The sequence below is a fragment of the Mastomys coucha genome, unplaced genomic scaffold (assembly GCF_008632895.1).
Source record: "Mastomys coucha isolate ucsf_1 unplaced genomic scaffold, UCSF_Mcou_1 pScaffold9, whole genome shotgun sequence".
Taxonomy (NCBI): Eukaryota; Metazoa; Chordata; class Mammalia; order Rodentia; family Muridae; genus Mastomys; species Mastomys coucha.
Genome location: NW_022196915.1, coordinates 35,112,598 through 35,129,925, shown reverse-complemented (window position 1 = coordinate 35,129,925; position 17,328 = coordinate 35,112,598). Strand labels below are relative to the sequence as shown.

The following is a 17,328-nucleotide window of genomic DNA, read 5'->3' as shown; positions in this document are numbered from 1 at the left end:
TCAAAAGCCAGCAGAGTCTGTCCCAGTGTAACCGCTCTGAATCATCACCTCCTGAGCCCTGCGAGCTCTTCCCATCTGAAGTGAGGAGAGGCTGCCGCAGGCTGTTCCCAAAGCTGGGAAGGGCTTCGCCCTTCAGAGGCCCCAGACAGGAACTTCAAACAGTAGAGTTCTCCTTTTGAGGAGGGAAAAACGAAGTCTTTAATGTCAAATTGTTTCTCAAAGTTAGAGTTGGAGACCGACTACGTGCTCCATCATTTTGTTTCTTCGTCTCCCTCCCACCCTATTCCTCCTGCTCTCTCCCTCATGCTCTCCCTTCCACTCTGCCTCCCCCATCCCCCATGATCCTTCCCATCTTTTTATTCCTTGCCCTCTAGTCTCATTGCCTAGGAGCATTCCTCTGTTTCTGTTGAGTCATTTATACTCATCCTTGCCATAATCAAGACCATCCTCCACACAGGCTCCTAAGGACTCTTTCAATAGAAACGTTATTATGTTATTTCATTCCCTAAGAGTCTTCAATATTTAAGTCCTAACAGGATGTAAGGGATCAAGAGCCTTGTCTGCTGAGAAAGCAGAGTGTGGCGGGCAGCTAGCTTGTGTTACTGCTTCCTGAGTATGAACCATGCGCACAGAATAGGAACAGGAAACGTCTCTCCTCGGTCAGATTATGAAAGAGCAAAACCCAAAGAGGCTCTGCAGACAGAAATGACTAGGCCAGCTCCCTTCTCCAACAAAACAAAATAAACAACAAAAAACCAAAACAACAAAACTCGAAACTGTACACTAGCCCGGCCTTCATCCCCTTAGCTTCTCGATTACAATTACTGAATATCCAACTATAAAATCATCCTTGTTCTTGATCGTTCTTATCCAGAAGGGACTTCTCTAAACTACTCCTTTAAACCTCCCCAGGACCACCCAACAACACTCCTGCTCCTGCCCCCCAGCTCCCTGCCACTGAACTGCTCTGAACACCTGCTTTTCACTGGCTCATCCAGCAATAGGCTGAATGCATTTATCTACCCAGCTTAGGAGTAGTTATCAATGGTATTGACCTATCCTTTTCAATGTATTTCTATCTTTCACAATGCATGCTCTGGTCATACACAGCAAGACTATGTGCAGTATCCCAAACATACCCTTTAGCATGCGAGTATCACTGGCTTTCACAAACAGTCCTGCCCCCATCCCCAATATTATTCCAACCCTAACTCTCACATCAAGTCATGTAAAGACTTCAGAGAGTATACATGTAGTCTTAGTGCAATGTCCTGTGCCTTGTATTAGCTCCAGCTGGAGCCTGTGCATAATACTTTCTCCTATTCTTCCGTAAGAGTCCCCAAGCTCCATCCACTGTTTGGCTGTGGGTGCCTGTATCTGTTTGGGTCATCTGCTGGGTGGAGCCTCTCAGAGGACAACATGCTCCTGTCTGCAAGCATGGCAGAGTATCATCATTAATAGTGTCAGGGATTGGTGCTTGCCCATGGAATGGGTCTCAAGTTGGGCTGGTTATTGGTTGGCATTCTCTCAGCCTCTGCTTCATCCCCCTTGCCTGTATTTCTTGTAGACAGGATAAATTTTGGGTTGAAAGTTTTGTGGGTGGGTTGGTGTCTCCTATTGTTCCACTGGGGTTCCTGTCTGGCTACAAGAGGTGACCTCTTCAGGTTCCATATCCCCAATGTGGTGACTCACAGCTGAGGCCACCCCCATTGACTCTTGGGTGCCTCCCTTAATCCTAGGTCTCTGTCTTATCCTAGAGATACCCACCACCACCACCACCTCCTCACCTTGATCAATTGCAGATTTACATTCATTTTCATGGCCATCTAGCCATCTCTACTAGGCAAAGGACACTGTCAACAGGACAAATCAGCAGCCCACAGATTGGAAGAGGAACTTCACCAACCTTACACCTGACAGAGGGCTAATATCCAAAATTTACAAAGAACTCAAGAAGGTAGACACCAACAACCCCAATAACCCAATTAAAAATTGGGTATAGAACAAACCAATTCTCAACAGAGGAGTCTCAGATGGTTTCTGAGAAGCACTTAAAGAATTGTTCGAAGTCCTTAGTCATCAGGAAAACACAAATCACAACTGCCCTGAGATTACCACCTTATATCCATCAGAATGGCTAAGATCAAAAGTTCAAGAGATCGCGCATGCTGGTGAGGATGTGGAGTAAGGGGAACACTCCTCCATTGCTGGTGGGAGTGCAAACTTGTACAACCACTTTGGAAATCATTTTGGCATCTTCTCAGAAAACTAGGAGTAGTTCTACCTCAACTTTTCTTTTAATTGGACCTTTCTAGATAGATAAGTTGATCTTAACCTGTGGTGTATACTAGAATCATCTAAGAAATTTAAAAACATATCTGTGCTTGTGTCTCAACCCCCATGTACCAGATTTTGCACAGGGCTTGGGCACTGGCAATTTTCAAAAGTTTTCATAGTAAAGGACAAACATTGGTGATTCAGGTCCAAGAAGGATTCTATGTGCTTAAAAAAAAAATAATAATCCGCAACACTAAAAATGGGCAATAGAAAGAGACAGAAAAGCTACTTCAATAAATGATGACTGAGAAGTGAATACATTTTATGAAGTCCCTAAGTATGTCTGTGAAAGCACCAAACCTTTCCAAAAGCAAAGGGAGTCAATGATGCTCAGAGTCACAGTGAGACTGAGGCTGTAGATGCAAAGGGAGTCAATGATGCTCAGAGTCACAGTGAGACTGAGGCTATAGATGCGAAGGGAGTCAATGATGCTCAGAGTCACAGTGAGACTGAGGCTGTAGGATTTAAAACATTAAACAATTTGGAAATGCATATTGTTGCATAGGTCAGAGGATATTGAAATGAAATGGGGCCAGAAGCTAATATATGGAAATATTTCTACCCGAACATTTCTCCAGGAGGCAAAGTAGAGATTGCAACCAGCTTGTCTACACAAGTGACAGGCATACTGCGCACACTGCCATTGCCAGGGTGTCCGGCCCTAGTTCCTGTGAAGGTGAGAGTAATATCGGGCTCATTAATTGTCTACATTTCCAATATGATAAGACTTCAGTGGATGGTGTTAATTAAACAACAAAACAACTCCTCTTGTGGTGGTGTGCATTCCAAGTTAGAGCAATTAATTCACTCACTTAAACTGATCAAGATTTAATTACCATCACTCTGTGCAATTACTCCATAATTAAAGTAATTTAGTTCCTTCCACTTGCTGACAGTGTCACTGAACAGCCATTCACAGCACCAAAAGAAGTGATAATTAACTTAAAGAATAGCTCAGGGCCATTTTACGCACACAGGCTCACTGCTGATTATTCCTAAAGACCCTAGAATGAAGTTAAGCATGGAAAGAAGAATCCTGGGATCGGTTTAAAGTGATAATAATAATAATAAAATAAACATCACCTTAAGGCTTCCCCCTTCTCCCCAAAATAAGGTCCCTAGAAGCTTACGCACTTCTTAGAAATTTAAATGATGGTGGTTGCCGTCACTATAACCTAACCATAAATTAGTGTCATGGGCAAAACAAACAGAACTTGAAAAAAATTAAGCACTTAAATATTGGTTAGGGCTAATTACTGTGGGAGATTAGAGTGTACTTGGCAGTTGGTAGGAGTGGTACAAAATATACTGGTACAAAAAGAACATTCAGGATCTTTGCGAAAGGACAGGAAAAGATGTCTAAGGATTGCATCTGGGCAGGGCTAGAGAGATGGCTTAGCAGTTAAGAGTGTTTGCTGTTCTGCCAGAGGACGAGAATACAGTTCCTATCACTCACAACAGGCGGCTCACAACCCGACACCCTCTTCTAGCCTCTGCAAGCACTCATGCACAGACTCTCAGACATCCCCATAAATAAAATTAAAAGCAAAGTTTTTAAAACATAAAGTATTACAGTATTGGAAAAGAAGCTTTGGAACGTGCGCACGTGTGCGCGCACACACACACACACCCACACACACACACACACACACACACACACACACACACACTAGAGAGCCGGGAGAGAGGAGTAGAAGGGAAGGGGGAGAGGGAGGGAGGGAGGAGGAGGAGAGGTGTAAGGGAAGAGGGAGGGGGTTAGGGGCAGAGGGAGAGAGATCAGCTGCCTGTCTGTGTTTACTGTGGAATTTGTTTTGTTTTGTTTTGAGTAGCTACCTGAAAAGGACGTCTTTTCTCCCAAGCAGAAAAAGATGGATGAGCACTTTAAGGATTCTGGAATTGTGACAGCATTATGGAGAAATGCTCAATCCCAGAGGTGGCTAAGCTCCTTCATTCCTGGGCCCAGGTCAAGGGTATGAAGGACCAGGCTGGATCCCAGAACCTTCACAAGGTACATTCAGAGGTGAATTATACTATGAAGGTCAGGCTATGTCAGATGGAACTCGGGGATAGGTCTGAGTAAAGCCCAAAGGACCTCCATAGAGTGGTCTAAATGAAACAAAATACAGAGGTGCTGTCAGCCTTCCAGAGGTTCAGAGGTAGCTGAGAACATGCATTAGTATCCTACATGGAGAGAAGCATTCACACCAGCAGAGCCTTCCATTGCCCTCCATGTAGAGCATTACTCCCAGGTCCTGTGCTGAGAGTTTGAGAGGCAACAAGAGGAATCAGATCCTTTGCCTTTTCTGAATATTATTCAGATGCAACTTTCTTTGTTGTCGTTGTTGTTTTACAGGCAGGGAGCAAGGCTAGGGCTTTGCACATACTAAGCAAAAGCTCTGCCACTGAGCTATATTCCTAACCCTGAAATATTAGCCTTTACTAATATAGCTCATGAAAATGTGGAAGATGCAAAGGGTCAGGCTGCCGTTCTGATGCAGCTGCTGTGAGGACTATTGCTGGGAATGTAGTCCTGCCCACAGCATCCTCATTACACTGGTAAGAAAGCTGAAGTGTCTAAATAGCATCAAGTACCTTCTGGGAATAAGCAGTGTAGATCACAGGTCTTGCTGGTGCTGGAGCTGAACCTGAAATTACTGTCTCAGATTTGTTGCAACAAGCACTTTTTGCTGGACAGTTGCTGAAGCAAACTATGACATTAGTGGCTCTTTAATCAGATCACTCTTTCTTCCATATTCATGTCACTTCCAGGGATATAAGTGGCTTTTCCATATTCAAGGATTCCATAGAGTCAAACAAGTAGATCAAACATATTTAAAAAAAAAAAAACTGTATCTTTACTGAAACATTCACAGATGCTTTTCTTGTTATTTCCTAAACTATATTGCGTAAAAATCATTTATATAACATTGAAATTCTATTGAGTATTAAAATATCTGGAATGATTACATAGATTACATGCAAATTCTATACCATCATATGGAAAGGACTTGGCTTTAAGGCTTGGGTATCCATGGGAATAGGAGGGCAGACTTTCCTATAACCAGTGTCTCACTCATGCTAGAGACACTATGACATTTGGATGAAAGGTCTCTGTGCTGGTTCATCTTGTCCCCTTGATGGTATTGAAAGTCACTTAGGAGACAAATGGACATGTGTATGAGGGAGTTTCTCAGTTAGGCTAACTGAGGTAGGAAGCCACACCTTAATGTGTGGGCTGCGGTCCTGGACTGCATACAAGAGCTGAACATCCATCCTTCTCTCCTTCAGGACTGCAGACACAGTATCACCACCTGCCTCAAGCTCCTGCCCCAGACTTACCTATGACAGACACAGCACATCTCCTTAGAATGTAGTTGGAAGTAGCTTCTTCTGCCCCAAGTTGTTTCTTGCCAGGTATTTAGTCTCTGTAACGGGAAAAGTAACTGATACTGACTTGTAAGTTTGCTATTGAGTAATAACCCCAGGTACATCCATAACTGCCTCAGCTGCCTATCTGGATGTCTGTCTGTCTATTATCTATCTATGTATCATCTACCTATCTGTGGTGGTTCATGGGAAGTGGCATTGTTAGGTGTAGTCTTGTTGGAGGAAGTGTGTTATGTAGTGGGCTTTGAGGGCTCTTACTGCTTGAGCTTTGCCCAGCTCAGAAGAGTCCCCTTCCACTGCCGGAAGATCACTATGTAGAACTCTCAGCTGTTTCTCCAGCACCATGTCTGTGTGGACGCTGCCATGCCTCCATACATGATGATAATGGACTGAACCTCTGAAACTGTAAGCTAGCCCCAATTAAACGTTGTCCTTTATAAGAGTTACCACGGTCATGGTGTCTGTTCACAGCAATAAGAACCTAATTAAGACACTCTGTCATCTATGTATTATCTATCTATCTATCTATCTATCTATCTATCTATCTATCTATCTATCTATCAGCCTATTTATCATCTACTATCTATCATCTATCTACTTATCAACTATCTATCAATTGATCAATCACCTATCTATCTAGCTATCATCTACTTATCTATCATCTATCTATCTATCTATCTATCTATCTATCTATCTATCTATCTATCTATCTATCATCTACCTGTCATGTGTGTATAGATTGGGATTAGGTCATGCATTTACTGAGGCTAGCAAGGCCCGTGTCTGCAGGTGCACCGGCAAAGTTGAGACCCTGAAAGCTGACGCTGTGTCTGCAGCTAAAGGCCAGTGGGCTCTAAATTGAGGAATATCTAATGTTTCTGCTCAAATCTGAAGGCAGGAAAAACTGTGTCAAAGGCATTTAGGCAAGGTATTGGTTTATTATTATTTTCACTGCAACCTGTTACTGTTAGAAAATACTTTGACACAAACAGTGTAAGGGGGAAAAGTGTTAATTTTAGCTCATAATTCCAGATTATCACCTATCACAGCTAGCAAGTCAGGGCAACCGGAACTTGAAGCCGTTGGTCACAGACACAGTCAAAAGCAGCAAGAGAACAAATGGATGCATGCTTATTAGTGCCCAGCTCCTTGCTACACTTACCCCATCTGGGATCCGCAAGCTTAGAGAATGATGCCTCCTATAGTGGTCAGGTTTTCTTACATCAGTTAGCCAAGAGAATCTCTCCCTGATACACCCATAGGCCAATTTCATCTACACAGTCCCTTTTCAAGACTTCTTCCCAGATGATCTTACATTGTGCCAGGTTGACAGTCTAAAGTAACCGTCCCAGGAAGGAAGGAAAGATGGATTCTCTCTCTTGCAGGACGGTAAGCCCTTCTGTTCTATTCAGGCTTTTAGATGAGTGCTGGCTGCATTCTGGAGGGGAATCTGCTTTTTGCTCACTCTACTTATTTAAATGGTAATCCTATCTAAAACCCCTCTCCCAGGAACACTCAGAATAATGTTTGACCAAGTATCTGGGGATCCTGTGACCCAGAGAAGTTGATACATACAATCAAGCATCATACCTCCTAAAGTCTCTTCCAATCCAAACCTCTGTGTTATAAAAACCCTAGTTATCATGAATACACAGTCAAAATCCCCTCTAAGTGGAAGCTGGGCTGTCTCCTTAGCCATTCCCTGCATGCAGGGAGCTCACAACAGCCATGAAGGTGGTGTGTAGAAGGACGACACAATGCAGCCACCCATGGTGGTTCTGACCTCTGCCCTTCCCAGGTGGCTCAAAGGTAAGAAATACTTTCTTCCTTTCCCCACAGATACAAAATATGACCCCTTGTCTGACAGAAAGACAGACTGAGCAGAGATTTTGTAAGCAGAAGGAGGCAAATATCTTGAAATAATGTGGTATGAAATAAATCATCGAGGCTGAGACATGACCGTGAGAAGCAGCTGGAGAGCTGGTTAGTAATGGCCATTCAGACTGAGATGTTCTGTAAGCACGCACACACACACAAACACACACACACACACAAAACATAATAATAACAATAAAGTCAAATACCACAGCACTTTCTAAATGCTGATTATGTGCTGAAATGAAATTATCCTGGATATGACTCTGGTTCGTATGTAGTTTGAGTGTGTCTGTTTAGAGTGTATCTGGTGAAATCTTGGTCCTCAGTACAAAGATGTGAGAGGTTAGATCCTTTAAGAAGTGGGGTCTGCTTGGAAGTCATTAGATCACTAAAGCCTTGGGAGATTCTCATGGTCTCCTGTGAAGCCCTCCAAGAAGAAAGCCTGATCTTTCCTCACTAGTCTGGCATCCCATATCACCATGATTTTCCCTTCTCTGTTCCTTCTGTGAAGCCATCCTCCATGAGGTTCTTACCAGGAACAGGGCCATGCTATTTAGATGATCAACTTCCAAACCTGTGAGCTAAGTGAACCTCTTGACTTTATAAAGTACCCAACCTCAGGTACTTTGTTGTAGCAATAGAAATGGACTTTGAACTTAGACACTGTCACACACAATGGTTGCTGTGCCTTTATTACCTGCTTATAAGTAAGTCTGAGATGCCCTAGTGTTAAGAAAGGTCTTTAGACTTCTTTCCAGGTTTGTAAGATAATTCAATTATCCTTTACTATGATCAATGACCAAATTTTGATCAATTAAATATGAGGAGAAGGCTGAAGTTTTGACCCCTCACCCCAGTATTAAGCACAAAGCTACTAACTATATGAGATAGGTTTGTTATATATGCTCACAGCCTTAAATAAACAAAGTATCATTCAGAAAACAGAATCCTTGTACCAGTTCACATTTGATCATCATGTCCTCAAAAACTTGAACTGCAGACATAAATTTTGCCATATGATTCTAATAATAGGCACTTCATTTAGACTTAAGTTAGACAAAGAGAGCTTACTATTGAAAACATACATATAAGTATAGGATTCTCTCTCTCTCTCTCTCTCTCTCTCTCTCTCTCTCTCTCTCTCCATCTCAAACAGGTATTGAGAAGGAGAAAAAAAGATTACAATGTGATCACAGTTTAAAATCACTGTAAAGTTAGGGTTTCCTCTGTCTGACCACTGAATTATAGTCACTTTCAGTGTGGAAATAAATTTTACTCCAAATTTACATATAAAGAATTACTTGTCCATAGGTCCATCAGCCCAACTTTAAAAGTCATCTAAGAAACACTTCAGAAAGTCCAAGATCCAGTGGCTTTCCCGGGACTGATTCAGCAGGCTTTCTTGCCCACAAATGAGGCATGTTTAGTAATAGTTGGATGTGGGCATAATTCATACTAACCTCAAACGTTTAATACCATTAATTCGTCAAAACTAATAATATTAATTCATTCAAAAATGAGATTAAACTGGGGCACCCCTTGCAGTCAGAATCCGTGACTGATGTCTCTGTGACATGGATGGCTAGGCACCGCCCGCAGGGCAGTTGCACACGGGTGGCCAATTTTGGTGGGGACCATCAGCTTCTCCTGTCTTCGGTTAAAGTATCTCAGAAGGAAAGAAAAAAAGATGAAGAAGAAAGGAAAGGCTGCTTGTCTCTCTGCACACCTTGAACGATGTATTTTATCAGCCAGACCCATGATTGATGTTTAATGCCAACAGGGTCCCTTCATACAATTATTTTTCTAAGCAGCATTTAATGGAAATCAGCAGGTATGAAGAGCCCAGGCAGGCTCACGAAATGACGGTTGCTGCTGCGGACTTTATTCCTGACCACATAAATCACACACGGGTATCATTAAATGTAGCCATCGAGAACAGTGCAGAATGGCACGTGGCAACACTGTGAATTAAGAACGCTACCCACGTACCCCTTTCTGCTTCCCTTTTTTGCTCAGTTTACGATACATTAATACTTTTTCCCTACCTTCCTCTGGCCTTTCTTCACTGTTAGACATTATAAACATTTACTGAGCACCTACTATGAGTGCTAGGCACAACTAGAGCTAGACATAGGAAGGTTAACAGAAACCAGTGATGTCTTCTATGTGATTTTTTTTTTCATCCTGTGAGGTACCATGATGTGAGACAATCAACACACAGCTGGCCATGTGGCTTGTGTCGATCTCCAGATGGAAGGAGAGCAAGTAACAAGATGGCCTTGACCTAATTATTTTAACCTCATTGCTTTCTTCTCTGTGACATGGAGATGACCTGCTTATAACCTTAACTCAAGGAAAAACATGGACAAAATATACACACGCAACAACTAGCAAGATACCTGTCCAGTGTTTGTATTTAATGGCTTATAGCTAAAGTGATTTCATAGGAACTGTAAAGATACATTTTGTCATTTTTGAGACAAGGTCTCATTGTGTAGCCTTGACTGGTCTGGAGCTCACTATGGATATCAGGCTGGCTTCAAACTCACAGAGACTCTGTCTGCCACTGGAGCACTGGGATTAAAGGTGTACACCAACCTACCTGGTAAAGCTAATGTTTCATGCTATAGCCAGTGCTTGTGCATTCTGTGTGAACAAATGAAGGGGCTCATTATAGCTATTTACTGTAGGTCTCACTCTCGAAGCAGGTTATTAGCAAACCATGGGATCTTCCCCTACCGTCCCACACAGCTGAGCCTCAGAACTACATAAAGTACCATTTGTATTTCACTGTGCTTTGTAAACTGTTCCTTGTAGTACAGGCTTCTCTGGCTGCTGGTGCATATGACTTAGCAGAGTGACTAGATGGCTAGTGGATGAACTTGGTGGGGATGGGGACTTCCTCATGTACTCTACTGTTTCATAAGAACTCCCCATAAGGAGGGCCGCATATCTGCAGCACATGCACAGAGTAGTACCCTGGAAGCAGAGTTTTGCTATAGTGTTTTTAATTAAGTAATCACTCTTCTAGCTAGTTAAGAACCTAACTTCGCCATCGTAAACCCAGTATTTATTATTTATTAAGATAAACTCTGAAGAGAACCATGTAACGTGTTTTCTCAGGAGCAGGCTCCTCTTTAACTCTGTTACTGGATTTGTGAGGCTGTGTCTTAGATGACTGAAACAAGTCTTTGTCTTGTCGGAGTTGCTCATATCTCAAGGGACCATGGCTGGCCACCTCTCCTGAGACAAAGGCAGAGTTCTCCAGTAGTCTTTGGAGTGCTTTACAAGGACTTGGCAAAGTCATCTCTGGCCCTTTCAGTGGTCACCAACTTCAAAAATATCCCAAAATGAACAAGAACACAGGGTGAGTGGAAGATCAGCTACAAAGCTGAGCTGAAAAAAATAAACATCACAAAAGACCAAAAACACCAACAAAAGAAGAAAATGTATTACTGACAGAGCTACTGCCAAACTCTTAGTGTACACATAGGAACAGTCAGAGATGAGTCCAAATTCTTTCAGATCTTTTGGAAATTTTGATTTTGAAACTCTACATCAAGCATAGGCCACACTGGGGCCTTGTTTATCTTTTCAAAACCTTACAGTGAGAAAGGAATCCCATACTGAGCACCTGGGGAGGACGGAAGATAGACGGCACGCAGGGCATTACGTAGAAGAGATTGACAGTGGACTCGGAGGCATGCTCTGAGACAAAAGGTAAGGCAATGTGTAAGATTCACATTTGTGGTGTGCCTTATGTTTTGTTAGGCAATCCTGACATAGGCCTTCCTCTAGAAAATTGAGAATTGTAAAATACTCAGAAAGATTTCACTGAAATCAACTCTTCATTTCAATTTTGAAATGAGTGCAAAGACAAAAGTATCTCTTTGGACAGAGAGGTACATTGTAGCCATTTGTTGTAATTATCACTACACAGACCTGGCAGACAGATGGGTTCTTTTTAAATTATTTATTTATTGCCTGCATGCGTGCACATGCACACACACACACACACACACACACACACACACAACTCGTGTAGAGTTCAGAAAACAAGTTCTTTCACCATGTAGGCCTCAAGACTGAACACAAGCTGTCAGGCTTGGGGGCAACACTCTTATCCAATATGGTTAGATGGGAGGAGTGACCCCTGGTGTACTATAGCAGAGTGGAGTTAGTGATTATGATTCTTCTGTGTATTCAGACATGAATAACAAAGAATAAGAATGTAGATGGTGGGGACCTCTGTTCTGGGGATAAAGCTTGACTACCCAGACTGTTTCTCTGAGTTTATTGACTGTACTCTGTTAGAAGCTGGTATGGCTGATGCTCAGAATGAAATAAACGTAGGCAAGAGATTTGGTTTCACAAAAACAGAGCAACGGCTTGCCCCGAGTTTTAGAAACAACCAGCACAGTTTAGTGGAAGCAGGGAATTTCCTGCAGGAAGATACATGGGCACAGGTGAGGGTCTTTATAAAGTGGAAATTTACAGAAGGCAGCGCTGTCCTGTGCTGTCCTGGAGAGAAGCTTTGTTCCTTCAAGATCTCCCACAGAAAAAAAGATACTAGAAGATGCTTGACAACAATCATTCCAGCTGTTACCAAGTGGCAGATGTTGGACCAAGCCTTAAGTCTGCACCAACTGGTCTTTACGGCAAATCCCAGGAGTCGGTAGATATTAGACACCCATTTTGTAGACTAGGAATATGAAACTCGCACACATCACTGGCTTCTCATTCAGAAGTGAATTTGGCAGTTAAAACTACAGCGCTGGACCACTCACTGATGACAAGTTGGGCTTATTTGGCTCAATCTACAAGGCCTGGAAGAGGCGATCTAAACTTGCTGTATTGGATCAAAGACCTCAGGAAACCAAACTCCTTGAATTTTTTTCTATTCTGCTTTTGTGATGAGGTGGCTTTTGTCTTTGGATTCATCCTTCCTGTAGGCTGCCACAGCGCAAAAGAAAGAAGAGAAGGACAACTCAAATTGCCAGCCTTAACCCCAAATTTCCCAGAATCCAACCCAGCATCTCATTGGCTGGGTCGTGTCTCGTGACTTCCTGATTGCAGGACAAGGCACGAATCAGTTTCTTCTGAGCACAGTAGCTGGAGCAGGCTTCCCGCCGTGGGACTGGATTGTCGGGGTTCTGACCCCAAAACCTTGCTCAGGCAGTAAGTGCCCAGTAACTACTAAGTACCTTACATACACGTGTCCCGTGATGCCACGTGGTTGCCAAGGGAGATTTGTTCACTCTAGGCACTGTGTTGAAATCGCACCTGATGGAGAAGCTCAGATAGCCTTTTGGAAGAGCAAATACTTCACAACCCTCAGCAGGCCAGTGGGTTCGGGCCATTACACGAATGGTCTCTGGGCAGAGACCCTGAGCCTTATGACCGCTTGCTAAGTGGCGATCTTAAAAGGCCTGAAGACCTTGCAAGAAAAAACTTCTAAGCTAAATATAGCAAACAATCTCCAGATTATTCTTGGCTCTTTCTCTCCATTAGCTTTGACAGTTGTTTTATGGCTCCCACCCCAGCCCAGCCCCATCTGTGTCAAATCCTCTGCCTGTAGTGCAAACTTGGGCTTTTGGATCTGCACCAAAATCACGTGCTTTCCTTAGGAAACGTGAGATGCTAGCAGTTCATGAACTCAGGAAGATTTTGGTAGTCAGAAAGTAGGTAGACTGCAAGTATGCAAGCCTGTGGAGGCTGTGGGGGCAAGCAGTTCTGAAGCCAGAGCTAAGGGAAATACACCCTCCATAGCCAGGGAAGCCACTAGAACAGGACTTCCTCCCAGGATCGTGACACAACCCATGTTGTGGGAAATTGTTGCTGATGGTCATACTTTTGAAGATAATCTCAGTTTTCAATGTTCTGCCCCAAAACATATGAGATATTTGAAGATGTCTCCACATACAAAGCATGGTCCTAAAGCTATGAGCCATCACCGACTGTTTTCTCTTCCAAGGGTAGAAACGTTTTGTTTGTTTGTTTGTTTGTTTGTTTTGTTTTGTTTTGTTTTGTTTGATTCAGTACAAGTGAGGAGTTAATTCTGTTCTTTTCCGTTCTTTGGAATAGGCATTTGAGAGAGAGACTCCAGATGCCAGGCACAGTTCAGGCCCCCAGGTTACACACTCATGGGACCAGTTTTAAGATTCAGAACCACAATGATTTTGTGCAACACACAGTTTCATGTGCACTCCTTGTATCCAATTACATATATACTCGTCAAATGCATATCGTTACAACTTTGTGTAGGACAAATTTGGAAAAAACAGAATTTTCACTTTTTATAAATGTTAACCCTTACAGGCACATTTGAATTTTACTGTAGATAAAGCATATATGGAATTAAATTCTAAAGGTTACTTGGCAACTAAGAAAAACACAGGGACTATAAAAATATATATAATTATTATAGTACTTTCTGCCCACAGGGTTGCTCTATTCATTTTGGTATTTGCTTATGATCTTGTCTAAACAGATACTTTTAAGATGGAAAATGCCCACTCCCTCCATCTGTTCCTGAGGCTATTCTAAGATAGCTTAGGCCAGATAACATATAAGTCATAGAAATGTATTTCTCACCTGGCAGTGGTGGTGCATGTCTTTAATCCCATCACTTGGGAGGCAGAGGCAAGCAGATCTCTGAGTTTGAAGTCAGCCCGGTTTACAGAGTAAGTTCCAGAACACCAAAGCTACACAGAGAAACCATTTCTCAGATTAAAGAAAAGAAAGAAAAGAAAAAATAAATGTACTTCTCATTGTTCTAGTGCCTGGGATTTAGGGAATGTTAAGGGCTCATACTCCATCTCTAAGATGGTGACTGTTCCTCTGTCCACACATTGCAGAAGCATGAGAAGTGGAGGCAGCTTTCTGGAGTGTTTTGCTTACTTATGTGCTTTTCACATCTCTACCTATCTACCTATCTATCTACCTATCTATCTATCTACCTACCTATCTATCTACCTACCTATCTACCTACCTATCTACCTATCTATCTATCTACCTACCTATCTACCTATCTACCTATCTACCTATCTACCTACCTATCTACCTATCTATCTATCTACCTATCTACCTATCTATCTATCTATCTATCTATCTCCTGCCTAACTATCACCTATCTATATTTATCTACCATCAATCTATCATCTACCTATCTGTCTATCATCTATCTATTATCTGTCTATATATCTATATCTATCATCTACCTATCTATTATCTATCAACTATGTATTATTATCTGCCTATCTACCATCTATCCATATCTATCTATTTATCTACCTATCTATATATCTATCTACCTATCTATCTATCTACCTACCTACCATCTGTCTACCTACCATCTGTCTATCATCTACCTATCTGTCTACCTACCATCTGTCTATCATCTACCTATCTGTCTATCTACCATCTGTTTATCTATGTATGTATCTATCTATCTATCTATCTATCTATCTATCTGTTTATTGGGAGAGGGATCTGTACATGCCATGGCACATGTGCAGAGGTCAGATGTCAACTTTACAGGATCTGGTTCTCTGCTTCTATCACATGGGATCCAGGGATCAAACTCAGTTTGGCAGGCTGAGCCATCTCACCAGTGTCTTTACAGAAGAATGAACCTAACTTTCCAGAGCAAAGCCCTCATGGTTCACTCCCTTCCCAACGACTATACTTCTTCATACTGTTGCACTGACAGATACATGTCAACATAAATTTGAGAGAATATAGTATTTGAATCATTGCATCATTTGATCATTGCATCATCATGCTTTCTTTTATTAAAACTAAGTTTTAATTACATGTATGTGTATCTGTGTGTAAGTATGTACACGTGTGTATAGTGTGTTTTATTTTATTCCTTGGTATTGGAATTCTGGACTGTTGCAAGCCACCCAGTGTAGGTGCTAGGAACCAAATTTGAGTATTCTGGAAAAGGAGAATACATTCTTACCTGGTGAGCCTTTCTCCAGCCCCCTACACTGTCATTTTATGGGGCATGAAAAATACTATTTTACATATTTTATTTATTTTCACAGGATTTGTTGATGTTCCATCACTCCCAAAGCTCTGGCATGCAAGGACTTGGAGGAAACTCCACACTTAAAAAGCTACTGTGGTGAGCCTGCATGGCTTTTCCTGGAAGGACTTTCTAAAAACACAAGGACCGGATTAAAGGAGGCCTCTAGTCAGTACTGTCTCTCATCTGCTCAGCTGAAGTTTCCAAAGTTTCAGGCCCACTGTGTGTCCCTTTAAGTTGAACATGGCTGGTGGTTTCTGAGACCCCTTTCTGTAGACAGAGCCCCATCCTCACTCCTAGGGCAGTCTCAAACGGACCAGGCTGTGTGAAATGTTTTCATTTTCCATTGACTGGTTGTGTATTTCCCTTGTGTTAATCCCTTGTTAATGGACACTTTCTTTGAACCAGCTGAGATTGGAGTTGTGCTGTCTTTGTGACTTTAGCAGATTTTATGACTTGGATATCTTTGTTTTTGTTATTTTGAGATTTTGGGATTTTGTCTGTTTCATCGATATTGATTCTCTCAGTGAGAGATGGCCCAGGCTCCCACAGTTTCTGTTTGTGTTTGATCTACAAACAGTGGGAGGGACTCCTCAGACTGCAAATGTTTTCCTTCTCTGCTTCAACTGGGAAAGGCAGAGCCATTAGCAGCTCCCACCACTGGAAACAGATGAATGGGGCTTTAAACCCAGGTGTAGGGATGTGGGGGTGTGGGGTGAGATGCTGCGTTTGTCATTTAAATGACCTCAAGGCTCTGCTCTGGGGCATTCATTTTAGAGAGCCACGTGGAAGAGTGAAGGGTCTCAGTTTTCTGAGAAGTGTGAGGAGAAATACAGTTCATTCTTTTGAGCTCTGCCCTTTACTAGCTGTGTGACTCTGGGCAAATCATTTGCCTGTCTGATTCTCCGTTTTAACTCTATGATGAAGCTGCAGCAAGTCTAGGTGGTACATGTTTGTAGAGACAGGAAAAAGTCTGAGTTGGAGACTAGCCTGGGCTATATAGTGAAACCCTGTCTCCACAAACAAAAACATGGGCCCAGAGATGGTTAGGTTAAAAAGAAAAACCAAAAACCAAAAAAAAAAAAAAAAAAAAAAAAAAAAAAAAAAAAAAAAAAAACAAAAAACAAAAACAAAAACAAAAAAACAAAACAACAACAACAACAAAAAACTTGTCTTTCAAACATGAATACCTGAGTTTGGATTCTTCAGAACCCACATGAAAAGCTGGACATGATAGGTATATCTGTCATCCCAGCAGTGGTGAGATGGGAGGTGAGACAGGCAGATTCTTGGAAGCTTGTGGGCCAGCTAACCTCACCTGGTGACATTCCAGGCCAATGGGAGACCCTGTCTCAATCGAAAGGTGCAAAGTACCTAAGGACTCACAATGAGGCAGCCACTTGATCTTCACAGGCACATCTGCTCAGGGACCCAACATCCACACTAGTGCATCCACACACATACATAAAACAAAACGAAAACATTAAAAGTTCCTGTAATACAGTGTTGGGATAATCTCTGGTGCACTGTATATCTCTGTACTGACAAAGATTTGAGTAGGGGTTGGACTTGGGTATTTTTATGAAGTATCACACCTGTCTCAGTGTTTGTAAACTTCTTCTCCATCACCTCTGATTGGTTTAATAAAGAGCTGACCAGCCTATAGCAAAGCAGGAGAGGAGAGGTGGGACTTC

General features: G+C 42.2%; 1 long non-coding RNA gene across 2 annotated transcripts in view; it reads left to right on the top strand.

The window, feature by feature from the left end:
- The window catches only part of LOC116085430, a 37,768-nt gene extending 21,722 nt beyond the window's left edge, over nucleotides 1–16,046 (top strand). Inside the window, exons 2-6 of one of the 2 annotated variants that reach the window (XR_004116542.1) lie at nucleotides 2,916–3,013; nucleotides 4,167–4,345; nucleotides 7,564–7,707; nucleotides 11,211–11,322; nucleotides 15,654–16,046. This is a non-coding gene — a long non-coding RNA (uncharacterized LOC116085430). The remainder of the gene's footprint in view (nucleotides 1–2,915; nucleotides 3,014–4,166; nucleotides 4,346–7,563; nucleotides 7,708–11,210; nucleotides 11,323–15,653) is intronic. The other variant, XR_004116543.1, reaches the window with a different exon arrangement.
- The last annotated feature ends 1,282 nt before the right edge of the window (nucleotides 16,047–17,328 follow it).